Raw genomic sequence first — 16,095 nt, forward strand, 5'->3', positions numbered from 1 at the left:
GTAAATATAGATATCTAATTAATGGTGCAAATCTAGAAATTTTTAAGGTTTCGTGACAGTGTTTTAACAGCATATTGTTGAGTGGCATTCGTACTTATGATCTCTAAACGCAGCTAACAAAACCCGAACCAATAACTAAACATTAGCAAATTATTATTATTATACTTCTCAGTAATTTTTTAATCCTTATTTTAAATATCCGACTACTTCTAGACAAACTAATTTGCTCCCACAATTCGAAATAACCCATCAGTCTTCTCGGAAAGCACCATCAGCATTTCGGAAACCATCCTGCTCATAAAGAAGATTAACATAGTCATATCACAATATATTTCCTGTCCATTAATAAATAAAGTAGAAAATATCCGGAGGCGAAATGAAAAGTTCCACTTGAATTATTCAGTCTCAACGCAAAAAGCAAAAAAGATACAGCAAACATTTCCTCATTCACGATTTCAGAATTATTTTCCATGTTATTAAATTAAAAACTGACTACATAAATCCGAGACTACGCGAAACGCTAAACATGTTGAAAAATAAGATGCCAAAAAAGTTTTCGAGTGAATTAAGTGTTTTGGAGAGTATGGCATCCCAGAAGTAGCAAAAAAATCCAACCGCCGCGCCTCAGCGGCAATTATTAATTTGAATACATTATTTTTTATACGAGTACATATATTAAACAAAATATATTCCGTAGATCACGATCTCGATGTCGCTACCGTTTATGGGTGAAATACACTTTAAAATTATTGGGTAGAAATACTGATTGCTACACAATAACATAATATAAAGAACTGTCATGACCTGCCAGCGTCAATTTAGTTTTTGGAATAGAGCCGTCACTGGCTATGGTTATGGCTCATGGGTATTGTGATCATTCGCGTCTTCGATCATCTTCTACTATAATCTTTCTTCCTTGCAGCCATATTCCACTGCAGTGTGATTGGACGTATATCGCAGAAACGGTTTGCATTTCTTTTTACAACCGAGCTCTTGTCGTAGTCAAAAACTTGACCCATCCAATGGAAATTAGATACTCACTACCTCGTCAACATTTCGGCCGTAATCCGTGATGACACTGGTTTAAAATTCACAGCTAAATATATAACGTTGGAATACCTTTTATGGTCCCCTTGGAACAACTACGGTAGGCGATTAATATTCTCAAGATGTCTGCAGCAAAAATTCAATTCAAATTTGTGCCAATCTACGAGAATCCGTTTGGCTTAACATACATATTTTGATGAATACTATAGAATTCATATTGGAAGAATGCTTTGGAGTCTGGTCGTTTTGCTGTATTACAACAAACAGTGTGGTATTGTGTTTTGTGATAACAGGAAGCTAAAAAATAAGCAATTAAAAATTGACCACATTGATCCCAACTTTTTTGTCTTCACCCTAAACTATGTCATAAAGTATCTACGATTTCTCCAGCGGTATAGACTAATGCATTGTAAAAAGACTAACATATACCGCGCCTCCCTACTCAAAAACAACTCGCTTCGAAGATAAAAATATAAAAAAATAAATAATATCAGCCCTGTATTATATACTTGCCCACTGCTGAGCACGGGCCTCCTATACTACTGAGAGGGATTAGGCCTTAGTCCACCACGCTGGCCTAGTGCGGATTGGTGCAGACTTCACACACTTTCGAAATTCCTATAGAAAACTTCTCGGGTGTGCAGGTTTCCTCACGATGTTTTTCCTTACCCGTTAAAGCGAACGATAAATTCACAAAGAATACACACATGATTTTTTAGAAAAGTCAAAGGTGTGTGCCCTTGGGATTTGAACCTGCGGACGTTCGTCTTGGCAGACCGTTCCACACCGAACTAGGCTATCGCCGCTTCGAAGATACTGTTGTGCAAACAATAAAATTTCAATTAAATGCAACTGTATCAATATTTCCAGTTAATTTTCTAGAATCAAACTCCAATCAGCCTGTCATTTAACATTTCATTAAAGTATTACGAGTAGAGGAAACCAGCTCCAACATAAGCTGCCATCTATGGCGTGTAGTGTTACTCCACCTGACCAGCACCGGTGATAGAGTTAGCTTGGTGCTTCCGTACATTTGCCTATTAGCACAAGCATTTCCACGATAGATTCAAGCAATTATAGGCAATTATGACAAATATTCCATTGTCGTGTAGTTTACCAAGATAATCTTACTTGGCAATCCTAAACATCGAGTTCACCATATTTTTTAAAGTTCCTCAAGTTTAAAATTCAATTTTTATGCACAGTACTTTTCAAATCAATAAAACCACTATAATTCTAAAAAGTATGTAAATCGCCAATGAAACTGAAACAATCTATCGTTGACCTCGTTTGCCGTTCCTCAGCACAAGGTCCTCGTATCAATTACTATCCATAAAAATTCCACTTCCTAGCGCCAAAAGTTTGGCGTATCGTGCGTGAGTGAAATATGATCGTCATTAAATAAGAATGCCATTTCGTCTGTACCATAACATAACGAATTAGCAATCAACGCACGCGTTCTGCGAGCGTCGAGCGTGACTCAGGCTGCTGCGTTCCTCCAACGCTTTAGCAAGGGAAATATGCAGATGTCGCAGTATTTTCTTCAAATTATTTCCAACTCCTATTGTTTTATTAGGTTTTGATCGCTTCTACGTTCCGAAAGTCCTTGCATGGAATGGAAAACGCATTTGCGCAATTTTCTGAATTAAAATAAAACTATACGTTACTAAAGAACTTGGTCTGATTAAAATTTCATTCAAATGTTTTGTTTTTTTCATTTTCATGGGTTGGTTTCTTATTTAGTGTAAGCAGTACATCAGCATATACAGTCTAATTTAAATCCTCTATCGTATTGTAGATCATAAGCAAGTGGTACTCGTTATTTCCACAGAGATTATTAAATAACATGAAAACAACGAAAATGTCTTTCAAATTCGTTACGTTCTAAATTCTAAAAACATAAATCTTTTCTACAAATAAAACAAAAGAAGAATATTTGAAAGCACTTTCTAAAATCATAGAAACTACATACTTAGTTCAGTACCACTATAAAACTGAGATGGGGACTATAAGATAGAAATTATTGGATTTATTACTGACATAAATGTTATAAATTCGCATTCGCACCGTTCGCTTTTCATCGCGTTTCTAAGAGAGGTTTTATGTCTCCCGTGAGAAAACTAAAAAGTTTATATAAAACGAGGAAGTATGTTTAATATCCCCAAAAACAGTAAAAATGAAAAATGTTCGAAACGGTACGCACAATGGCGTTTTATTATTTCAGCCTTCCATCTGCTATGTAGGGTTTTATTTTCGTTTCCTTTCTTAGCTTTTTCCTATAACACCAAATGTTATACTTGTAATCTTTGAAATACTGGGGATATTCTTTTTAGTGGGTAGCATTTTACTTTATGTTATGTTTAGATATTTTTAACAAATAATTGAACTTTAATAGACTCAATAGTAAAAAAATAAATTCAGAAAAGAAAAATAGGACACACGTCTTATAAAGGAAACTCATGTCAGTACAACTTAAAGAAATATCATCTACCGCCTACTGTCCGTTCACATGCCTCGATGTCGCAGTTTTTCTTGGAAACTGTTATAGCGATCGGCTTGAAGGCACAGTTATAAGCTTACCGCCGTCTATTCTAAATTAACCTGCTGCTTCATTCATAATATATATTGTTGGAATAGTTTAGTGATTAAACTTATTTCAATGTTTTGGACGCTACATTTTCGGGACCCTTTTCAATTATATGTGCAATATCAAGATGTTATTTCATTAATATTGGCGTTTTACAACTATTTTGCCGACCTTGAGTTAGTTGTTATTCTTATAATAACTAGATATTACTTTAACCATCATGTCCCTAGAATTTAAACAGCAGTGTTTTAATGATTTTGTTTGACGTCAAAAGTAGAAAAAAGTGAGTAGAAGGCGCATACCGTAGTGTTACGAGCGACCAGTTATTTAAAAATTAGAACAATGTAATTAGTGAATGATTGAAAACCATAATAATCGTAAATTAAACTAACGGAAGGATTACGCAGCGATGCAGTGCACCTATTTATCGCTAAGTGTGTTCCTTCTCGATATGATGGGAGTGAACCTATCGCTATATCAGACAATAATTCCTGGCCCGGGGTTAGATATTCAGCAGAAAAACCCAATATTACTTTGCACGACCCGGAATTCGAACCCTCGACGTCGTACCGCGCACGCAATATAACTACACCACCGTGTCAGGAAATAAAACATGTTAATGATAATGGGAATCTTCTAGAAATGGAAAGGCAAAATCTGTTTAGCGTGTAAGTTTTAACAACTCTGATACACTGTTCAAACTAACAACTGAATCTAACTAACCTGTTCTAACTGGTACGTAATTACGAAGCGTTTGCCCTTCATTGTCCTCGCGCCTCGGGTAACAAATTAAATTACAGTTTAAAATCACCTTCATGCAATGATGCTAAATAAGATACTATCGATGGTAGTTTTTAAGGGTTCTCTGTTACACTTATTCGCCGTAAATATCATAAAATAAACCATAATAAATATTGGTGTATTAAGAATGCATTTGATTGTTGAAGCAGTATTTTACTTTCGATTCCTAGAAAAGGAAATTCTGGTAATATGGGTCGTACTATCCGAAATACACATAGGCGTAGCTACAAGGGAGGGGGGCAAGGGCAGTCGGTTCCAACCTAGAAAAAGCCTTGGGCTTACATGGACCTCGCTTGCAGGGCTTTGAACTTCGTGGGATATTTTTGCTCCCTGCCCCTCTAGATAAAATCCATAGTTATGCCAATGGAAATACACAAAAATTGACAAATAATTAACAACAAACATGTAATTCATAAAATGTATGACAAAGATATGACTCAACAAACGGCATTAGTTGGCCCTTAACCTATCGTCTTCGCTAGCAAAAATATGATATGAAATGTCCAAAATTGCAGAGCGTTTTGCGGATACACACTGACGATAATACGTTTAAACTGCTATCAACACTTCACCTAACGTTGTTAATGAGAGCAACATTTTTGCAGTAAACGGGAAAAATCCGATAAACCACCTCTTTGAGTCGGCTTGAGCACTAACAAACTTCGTTATAGCACAACGTTTTATTGCTCATAACGTTTGCAAGATCCTAACAATGTCTTGGGATTGCAATTCGTTTGAGTTTTGTTTTACTGCCTTCGCATTAGTTTGAGTAGTGATTTTATATTAAATAGCTAATGTAAGTCAAAACTATTTTACGGATTTTATCGCGGTTTTATATAATGTAATTTTCTCCCGACATTTTGAAGACTGCAGCCCTCATGGTCATAGGGGGAACAGAGGTGTTGGTCGCCCGAAAAGTCGAAATCACAATATCTACTTACAATTTACAATTATAATGTTTTACCTATTGACGGTCTGATCTACGCAGAATGAGCACACAGTGTCTTGAAGTTTGGCAGCCGGTCTTTTGGGTTCCGAATTAAATAAATATAGAACAGAATCCCAGGCTTGTGCAAGCTTCCAACCATCTTCTCTATTGAAATCTAACATTCGTGTAAACGTAAGAAATCATTATGTTAGTCAAGTGAATGTATCCTCAACAATTTCATGTCGCAACGAAAATGTAATAACCAAAATGCATACATTTTTATATATTTATTTCCATCATATCGACTCGTATTTTCATTTTAACGAACGTCATGAACCGTCATTGTGAAGAAATAGGAAATTGCTGCGTCACTCGTGTTAAATAAAGCAATTTATTTCTATTTGGAGTTTCGAGCCATAGACGAAGTAAATATAGGTTGAAAACTGTCACAAATTCAACAACTCTATAGAAACAGACGAAACGAATGTGCCACTAAAAGATGGCTATTTTCGAAGAGAACGAACGAAATCACGAAGTTATCCTATTCTGCAAGACTTTCACGTAGAACAATTTTAATTCTAGAACAAGACAATTACTATCAGTAAATTCGCTGTAAATCTTTTTCTTTTTTAATAATATTCACTTGAAACCTTCATATAACCTGCACCCACAATCTATCTCTTTGGTCAAATTCGAAATTGCAATATGCTTTTGTCGCTATTTCCCTCTGCGGCTACTAATTTTCCAGTTGTATATGCTCGGTACAGTGAACATTTCTATCCAAATATCTAGTTACCTTGTTTGTTAAACAGGCTTTCTGAATATAAGATTTGGCAACGCAACGCAGGTTGCAGAGAACACGTAACCCGTTGTTTCCGACATGAGCCAAATGGCAGATTTATATATTGGGCCTCCCAGTATGTATTAAGTTATTGTAATCTTTAGTATGGGAAAGTCCGTCTTAGAAGGTATAACTGCGTTGTAAATACCGCTACGCAGGTATGTGTTCTGTTTGGACGTAATACTGGGTTTCAAAAAATTCAAATCCCGGAGTAATATTGCATTAATATAAGTGTATTGGAATTACATGTAGATTTTTTTTTTGTAGTTGGCTTATTACTGTTTATTGCCTGTCGTGGCACTATCAAAGAGCCTATTCATCATTTGATTACATAAAAAATGTTTTTAAAAAAAATTAAGCCTTGACTAATCACCAATCTCAAGATCTTAGCATTAAACCCTGACCTATCTATCTTCTTAAATTATAAGCATTCATGAATTTCGTAAACCGAAACATACCGGTGGAAAATGGAATCCAATCGAAACGCATTTAAAATTCAAATCTCCTCACCACTTACCAGGTAATGATGCATCTATCTCATTCAAAAGCGATCACACGTGAGCTTGCAAGCGAGAATACCCCCTAAAATCAAGTCGTTAAGGTTTAAAGCCGTACGTATGGGTGGAATAAGACACTAAGTGCTCAGCTAAGTACGGAACCCGTTCTTAATATGCATTCCAACGCGCAGTACGGCGCGTCGGTACGTGAGCTCAGTACGATACTCGTGCAATATCACTTTAATAATCCCCCATGCGAGATTTATTTGTTTAATTAAGCCGTGACATTTGGCCAGGTCGGTAATTCGCACATGCGTGTACATATGATTGTTTCATTTATAATTATGAGAAGAACTTGTGTTTTTGTTCTCGTTCTCAGACTTTTCTTAATTTAAAATATTTAAGGTGATGGGCGTCCTGATAGTAAATGTTCACCATCGCTCATGAACATCATCTTTACTCTAAGGGATATGTTTTGGACCTTCGGTAATTTTACTAACAACGAATAGAGCTGTTTTTATACGTTGGATTTACATGTAATGGCACCCTAGTTGCAAATTCTGTTTTCATTTAATACTCAATAAGTTATATAGCCTAATACGGGTAAAAGGTCCTAGCTAATTGAGCTCGCTTGTAATATATCAGTTTTGGAATAATTAAGAGAATGGATGAGTCATAAGAAAAACAGACCGAGCTGGAACCGTCCGAAGATTAAATAAACTTTTCCTATCAGTACTAACAATTACAAAAGTTTCTAGCAGTGGTGTAGAATGTCATTTTTCGAAAGGGAATGCAACACAACATATATCTACTACTAATATGCATAAATGCAGTCTACAAATCTTTCTAATGATAAATAGATTTCACCAAAATTACGAAAGGGAAGCCAACAGAATTGGGTTATATAAAGCCTTCTCTACTGGTGTCTATTCGATTTGGAGACTGCGCACTATTAGTAACAATTAATATGATTGTCGAGAAGCCTCCACATTTCACGTAATGTCATGGCAACCGCGTAGGTTTCCAGACATTACTCATCACGGCTTCATCTCAACAAAAGGTTAACAGATTGTCGGCAGGTGACCTATCCATAGGTACATTACTGTTAAGGAATCGATACTACCCACGCTGTCCTGAAGTGATTTTTGTATTTTAAATTTAGATTTTAGTATTCGTAATGTATTATTGTCGAAGCTGTGGGGTTTGTTGAAAACTTGTTGCTAAGAAACACTACAGTTTAAAACTGAAAGCTACTAAAACAGTCGTTGAATGAATTAATAGGAAATGAAGATTTTGCCAATACTATCATTTGTATTAATTAAAATGTTTTTATACTGCAGTGGTTCACGAAATGAATATTTGGCACTGAAGACAAATATCGACAATTTGTTAATAATTTGTATGCTTAGTTAAGCAATTCAAACAATAAAATGAAGGACTCATGCAAACCGTCGTTGCCAGAAATAAATTTAAACATTAACAAATTAAATTCAGACACAACCACCACAATAGACTTTGCTTTGTGTCTATCAGAATTTCGCCTAATAATATTAATATGTTTTCCGCAAACATGCTCGTATTCCATAAGGACTTTGACAACCATTCAATAATCAAATCTCAACAAAACACAAATGTAACTGTTACAGATGCTGCAAATAAACTTAACTAAATTAACACTGGTATAACAATATGGATGTTTCCTTGTTTGTTGTTTTCCTCAAGACAGTTCCTATTAGCTAACTAACGAAACTCATAACTCATGTCCCTTGCCACCCGAAACTCCGACACAATGCGGCTGAAGGTTGTGACAGCTGTCAAACTGGCACATTTTTCTGGCATTGGCAGTGAATAGATCTTTGAAATGTGATCGGGTGACGTTATACAAGTCAAGGCCTGGACCAGTAGTTATAGCAAATTATATTTGGTTTCACGCAGTGTTTAAAATACTTTTATGTTACATTAAATTTGGAATAATAATTATAACCGAATAGTAAATCTCTAGTTAATGGAGTAGTTAATATCTATCAGTGTAGCTAATTATGTGTAACTGACGAGAAGTTTGACTTATAAGTTGAAAAATACAATTAAATAGTTCCCATCCGGAACATACGAGTAAGTCTGCCTTCCACTCTTTAGATTATCTATGAACATAAGTCTTTTCTACTCACATTGTCAATTAACTCAGACTAATGACTGCACAAAACGCGATGATCACGGATATCATCACAACTTTCGTTTCCAATTTCCAATAGTTACATAAACATACGTGAGGAAAACAATAAAATGGGCAAAAATTAATAAGATGTTAGGAAACTGCGAGGAGCGTGTGGCGTGAGTCATTTGTGACGTAACGGTGTCGGACCGACAGCACAGCGGAGCACAGATGGCTCACACTGTCTGCTACTGACAGTTTTGACAAAGTTTTACTTATTAAAGTGATACATAGAGATAAGGGTTAAAATCATGTAAATTTTACAGATGTACACGAATAATAATATAATAATAATACCAGTTCTGTATTATATATAGTCTACTGCTTATCACGGGCATCTAGTACTGAGAGGATTTAGACCTAAGTCTAGTGCGGCCTGTTAAGAAATAGTACCATACATATGTCATGAATGTAAATCAGGCGTTCACTTCATAAATGTCTTATTAAAAAATATAATTAGTATATTGAACAATTCTACAACGCATTATAGAAGAGCTGATCACGTTCTTATTACAATGCGTTTTCCGAGTTATTATGTCAGATGCGGCGCGAATGAATGCTAATTACTAAATCATTCGATCAATGAATGAAACCTAATATTACTGTTCTTTGTTAAGAAAATCGTACTAACTAACAAATACACTTGTTATTATAAAGCACTTAGTCTGTGAATCGTAGTGTTTTCAGTTCGCCGTCCGGCACAAGAAATCGGAAATATCTTTTTATTCGAAATCGAATTAGCATTCGATTTGGTGAGTGAAAAATCACTTATTTATTAAATAAACTTGGTAAGATGCACTTGTGCTCACCCCTTAGAATATAAAGGCGTGAACGGCCGTAATTAAATATGGTAATTAATATCCGATATCCGCACGGAGCTAGCCAGCTGCGCGCACGCAGTTTGTGGCATGCAATGTTGTCATTACTCTTGCCGATTTACCACGTAACTGTAACCGGTGCGGCGCGAACCATTGTTTCACACAACAATAAGCCCAAATATAACGCAGTCGGTACGTTGGGATGTTTGTTCTCTATGGTATGGTTTCCACGAGGTGCATAAGGAATAGAAAGTAGTTTGGAATAAAGAACCAATAAGCCGTAAAATAATTATAACCTCACAGATTAACTTTTATAAGAGAATAACATTAAAATGGTTATAAAGGCCCTTATAAAAGTTTTGGCCTATGGACTATGACTATTTTTAGTAAATTACGTTAATGTATTATATGTATTAGATTGTGTAGATTTGGATTGCAATTCGGACTATTACAAATTGGGTGTCATTATTACCTCTCTTGTGGACAGAAGTATTAAGGGAATATGCTCGTCGCTTTATACAGAATGTAACATTCTTGTATAAGATATTGTTCAACCACGTGACCTCATGAATCTTCACTTGGGACCATAATATGAGAGTGATAAATTAATGAATTTTATTTTCATTAACATCCGGACCCTTATTCTTTACGACAATATAAACTCATGACACGTCCATGATTTATCTTCGTGAAATTAGCGTGGAATGATATAGTGTATGCCAAGGTGCGTTATGTGCTTGTTATGAACTGTTAAAATAATGTGTGGCGAAGAGGATCAGGGCTCTGATCGACATTGAAGCAAATCACACGACGGCAAAAAAAATAACGTTTACTCACTTTATAATAAACTAGATTTTGCTAGAGGCTTCGTCCGCATGAGTTTTTTCGGGATAAAAGTCCTACTATATATTTTTTCGGGATGAAAATAACCTATATCCTTCTAAGGGTCTCAAACTACCTCCGTATGATATTTCGTCAAAATCCGTTCAGTAGTTTTTGAGTTTATCAACTTCAAACATACCGATGATCATCGATATATATGTATGTACTACGTACTATTGGCGATCCGAACATTCATTGTGTTCAACTGAATTGAACTGTAATCCATTCAAAGTGATTTCAGCATGGTTTAAAAATTTATGCTTTTGGTTGTGTACGGAGTGGCACTCATAATATAAAAACGCGAGTCGAGTGCAAATCTGGATGTAAATAAAAAATATTAGTCAAATAAGTAAAATTATTTGTTGTACAAGTGAATAAATAGATTATTACAGTGACGTTTTGGTCGCTTTTTTAGTTCAATTTTGAACAAATAGTTTATATGGACGTTCGTGTCTATAGAATATACGTCAATGCCAATGATAGAGGGATCGAGAACTTTATATTATAATATGTAGAGATATATGATAGCACAATATGCAAATGACGAGTGGCTGTCAAAGTCATCATTCTCATTATTGCGATGACGGATTAGTCATCTGTCGTATTCAACAGCACACAATATATAATAAATAGGTATGCAACACTAGTACCTAGGAATTTAAAAATATCATAAAAGCTAAACTGAGCTATCTAAGGCATTTTGCTTGCTAAAAATTAGGGCGTAAGAAAGTCACAAAACCAACTGGATTCAATCAGAGATATTTAGAGAAGTTTTGATATTAAAAGGCCACGTATTGCGAAATCATTGTAAATGAGAGATATAAATGATTTAGATATCAAGCGTAATTGAAAAATACATTGACGGTTTGACTGCAGTGATAAGGTCTCGGGTTCGATGCCTGAGTCGGGTAGAGATATTGGATTTTTAACTCAGCATCAGGCCAGTGTTAGGAATTTGCGCCCGATATTTGCGAAAGGCTCGCCCCCTATCACATCATGGGACGGAATACGCATGGCGAAATTTGGGTGCACCAGTTGCGCCTCTGCCTACCCCGTCGGAGAAAAAAAGTGTGTGTTAAATACAACATATTAACGCACAAATATGTGCACACAATGTTTAAACACGGTTTACTTAATGTATGAATGAATATCTAAAACTGACTAAACCGGAATATGGTGAATGGAAAAACGTGGCAGTATCCTTTTAATGTTCACATATACTGTGTTGTCTGTGTATCATTCTATATCTAACTTAATGGGTAGATGAGATAGCAAAGTTGAGCGCCATAATAACACAAAATCAGGAATCTTATCACCTAGAATTTTGAAGGACGACTCTAATTTCTACAGGGGATTTATTTCTCTGTCATAACGATTTGAGTGACAAAATCGATATTGTGGTAACTAATTAGTAACAAATTATATATTGTATTTGCTTAAATTCTGCTAAGTTGCTACTGCTGTCGTGATAGAGCTGCAATGTTCTTCCGAACATTACAGAGATGTATAATGCTCAAGAAGTATAATGATTTATGTTTACGCGAATGTTAAACATTGAAATAAAACTATTAAAAGACTTTATTGCGTTTTTAAACACCACTGAACCACGAAGGCTGCCAAGTCTTCGAAACGTTGCGTCGCAAGTAAAATAATAAAATAAAAAACCGCAAGAAAATCTATAAAATAATTTTATTTCAATGCTCAAGAAGTAATTAGACACATTCCATTACGAGTACCACCTAGTGACATTCTCCTGCAACTTTTATGTTTGATGTGTCTTGCTTATATTTTACAAATTATTGTAAAAATTATTCAGTTTAGTTTCACGACGTTAATCTCGACTGCAGTGTTGAGGTCTCAGGTTCTACTCCGAGGCGGGCAGTGATATTAGATATTTCCACTCAGCATAAGCTTGGAGTCTGGAACTTGTGCCCTATATAGCGATAAGTTCGCCTCCCTAACATTATGGGACAGAAAATGTACGGCAAAAAATGTGTAAACCACTTGCACCTCTGCCTACCCTATTAGCCTCGGGGGTAAAATGCGTGTGTGTGTGTGAGATTATTCTCCTTGAAAGGGGATAGATTTTAAAAAAATATTAATATATTTAAACATTTTGAAAGTAACAAGTATTTACAGAAATTCCGTTTAACATTATTGTAACCATATCAAACTTTTAGCCGTTTTCGCGAATAAATTAACAGCATAAATAGATGAATGAATTACATTATTATCTAGTCGATCGCCTGCGAAGACGTGAAACTATAATGAACTGAGTCGATCATCAGCGACTGAGCCAAGGTTACCGCGGCCGGTTCTTACAATGTCGTTTGAGTTTTTATGCGGCGGCGCTGCGGTCGCCTCATGCTAACATACGTTATATGTTACTTTAATTTCATATTGATTGTATAATATAAAAAGCGGCGATAGCCTGGTTGGGTGTGGAACGGACTGTCGAGATGAATGTCCGCAGATTCAAAACCCAAGGGCACACCTCTGACTTCTAAGAAAATTATGTGTGTTTGGGAATCATCGCTTGCTTTAACGGTGAAGGTAAACGTTGTGAAGAAACCTGCATACTTAACAAGTTCTCTAAATTTTTTTTGAAGATGTGTGAAGTCTACCAATCCGCACTAGGCCAGCGTGGTGGACTAAGGCCTAATCGCTCGGTAGTAGAGGAGGCCCCTGCCCAGCAGTGGAATAGTATATAATACAAAACAAAGTTGAATATAGCACATAATTGCAAGAATTTGGAATGAAACAGACGAAAGCCTAGAATACTGTCCTATGCGTCCGTTTCTGTTAATATTCAGCGAAATGTATCCACCAGTAATTCCAATTAGCGAAATGCCAGGCGCCATCGACGTACAATGCCAGATATCTCCACAAAGGGGTCGGTATGTATGTACGCATACATTTCGCGAACACTGTTTCTATCGTATTAGGAAACAGATTTCAGAAGCGTCAAACAACCTTTCCTTGCTAATTCGTTTTCCTGTAGACCGGCAGCTGTGCATCCAGGTTTATGTGGTGTTAAGGTTACTTAATTAGTTACGTATCAGGTAAGCAATTTGCTCGTTTGCTCAAGCGAGGTTTAGATTAGTACGAGAACCCGCAGAAGTTTACTTGCGAAAGCAATTTTTACCGTGTCAACCATTGATTTCCAAAGTAGTCCAGGTGAACCCTCAGGGGTCCACGGGAGACTTGACGGAGGTCTAATTTGGCGTGACCAAAAAATGGGGGTCCACAATTCGTAAGCGGTCCACGAAAATTTATCTGTTTTGATAGTAAAGTACTAAAATATTGGCTTGACTTCACCTATCAATGTAGCAGATAATATTGATCGCGATGTGCTGACTTCTGCAAATGTTGAGGATTGCTAGACTTGCGGTGATTCGCGTGTGTTTATAACTATTGAAATATTGCCGCTAGTGTCAACGCATCAGGAAGTTCTTGCAAAATATATTACTGCGAGAACTAGGCTTAGTTCAGGATCCAGTGACATCTAGTGACATACACGAGAACTAAAATTATTTTTGAGTTCGGTTACAAACAGTTATAAAGAGTTCAATGGATGCCAGAGTAGAGTTAGACCGAAATACAAATACATCTTTGCAAAGTTGTTAAACTCCTTTAAAGATATTCTGTGGTAAGAAAATGTATCAAAACCTGTGATAGTGAAAATAATAAATTATTATAAAAATAAACTTAATATAAATTGCAAACTCGTAATTTAATTTCGAAGTGTACCTTACCTGAGTACTAGATGAATATGATAAATATTTGTTACATTTTATTAGCTAAGATATCTAAGATAAATTTATTTAAAGTAGTAAATTATCAAGTGCATAACGTAGTAAAGTAGTGACTGAAATCTAGTCAGTATTTACATGCGATAAAGGTTTCGTGCTGCCACACTCTTCCTCTTGCGTTGGTAAATCAGGTAGTTGTCTTAATAATCAGATAAGATGATCTCAATCTATTGCAGCCGACCTCAGCTCGCCTGTCTGTCTCGAATTCATATACACATCTTCATCGTGAACCACAAAACTGCGCTTAATCCGCGCTCACGACTTCATAATAAGCTTGAAAATGCGACGAAACATTACAGAAAAGGCATCCTGTGGCTCAGTAACTGTTGAAGCAAATATAGAGCTACACAGTAGAGCCAGTTCGAATAGCTGTCAGGTTCATGTCATAATAACTGTATGTCAACAAAGTAAAACAGTACAAAGTCTACATAACAATTCGTTTAACACTATTTTCATGTGCAAATATCACGTATGACTCACTGAAATTATGCAATTTCGATTTGTCCAAACGATAATCGATATTGATCAATTGAAAACAAATAAACCGGTAATCTTCCAGCATCCCGCACTAGCTGCAGGTTCCAGATACCATCCAGACACTGGGAAAAAGGGCAAAGCCTTCGCTCAAACGGGAAAAGTTCACTCACCTCTGGCAGAAAGAACGCAGTGACCAATCACTTTCTACTCACAGCACAGCACTAAAACGCACTAAAACAACACGAGATACTCGTCGGACAGTCGCGTGTTGTCCAAACAGTGTCCTCATAGTGCAAAACACAGGTAATTGTTGTTAAATAATAATGTACGGTGTTTAAAACAGTTGTACATGTATCGGTGGCCGCGAGTCGCGACCACTCGCAAACCAGTTCTCCCTCTCTGTCGCACAGGTTTTGCCTGGTGGTGTTGCCACGCGCGCGCCTACGTATTCCACGTTCACTTTATAAATTCTTATTAGATTCTTGTTACTGACTATTCTAATTGGATTTTTAAGGCTTTTATTGTAAGCACCGTTGCATTTAGGTTGTTTTTAATTGTAATAAGTACGATGCTGTCTTATCACATAGTGCTGGTAAACTTATTTTAATAGATTATTTGAAAGAACTAGATTAGAATTCAGCCTTTTATCCCAAAACAATATATTTTCTCTAAAGTGAATAAGTACGAATAGTTTCGTTGGCTGTTAAGGTTTTGTATTCATTTCCAAAAAACAAAGGATGTATTTATCTGATTTCTATCAAAATCCCATTATAAGTCAGTCATATTACCTTATTTTTAATTTGTATAATGAGCTTTACTGGTGTTCTTATAACACAGAACAATAAAGTTTTATAAAATTCATTCGTTGCATATATTATATAATTAAGAATGCAAATTTCAACAATCCGAGCCAATTCTCAGGTTCCCGTCGCATTTTCATTAACATTAAATTCTCACAATCCACAATAAGAGCCACTATTCCCAGAAATAAATAGCGTATAAAGCTCGAGTTCTCTCCAAAAATCCCTCAACGGCAGTTTCGGATGCGTATGGCGAGACTTCCACACAATTAGCTAAGTTAATCAGCGCTTTGACTATGCCTGGCGATACAGCCGAGCAATCCCCATGAAGAGAAATCTACATAATTACACTACGCCTGGTTTGTGGACTGTTTTAGCTCAGAGTGGTTATTA

The 16,095-nt window shown here is 36.1% G+C and overlaps 1 protein-coding gene across 1 annotated transcript in view; it reads right to left on the reverse strand.

Moving 5' to 3' along the window:
- LOC115445809 (MAGUK p55 subfamily member 5) overlaps positions 1-15,291 on the reverse strand; it is a 140,923-nt gene extending 125,632 nt beyond the window's left edge. The window contains 1 exon segment of the mRNA XM_030172253.2: positions 15,073-15,291. The gene's annotated coding sequence lies outside the window, so the exon portion shown is untranslated.
- Positions 15,292-16,095: the final 804 nt, after the last annotated feature.

The sequence above is a fragment of the Manduca sexta genome, chromosome 11 (assembly GCF_014839805.1).
Source record: "Manduca sexta isolate Smith_Timp_Sample1 chromosome 11, JHU_Msex_v1.0, whole genome shotgun sequence".
Lineage (NCBI taxonomy): Eukaryota > Metazoa > Arthropoda > Insecta > Lepidoptera > Sphingidae > Manduca > Manduca sexta.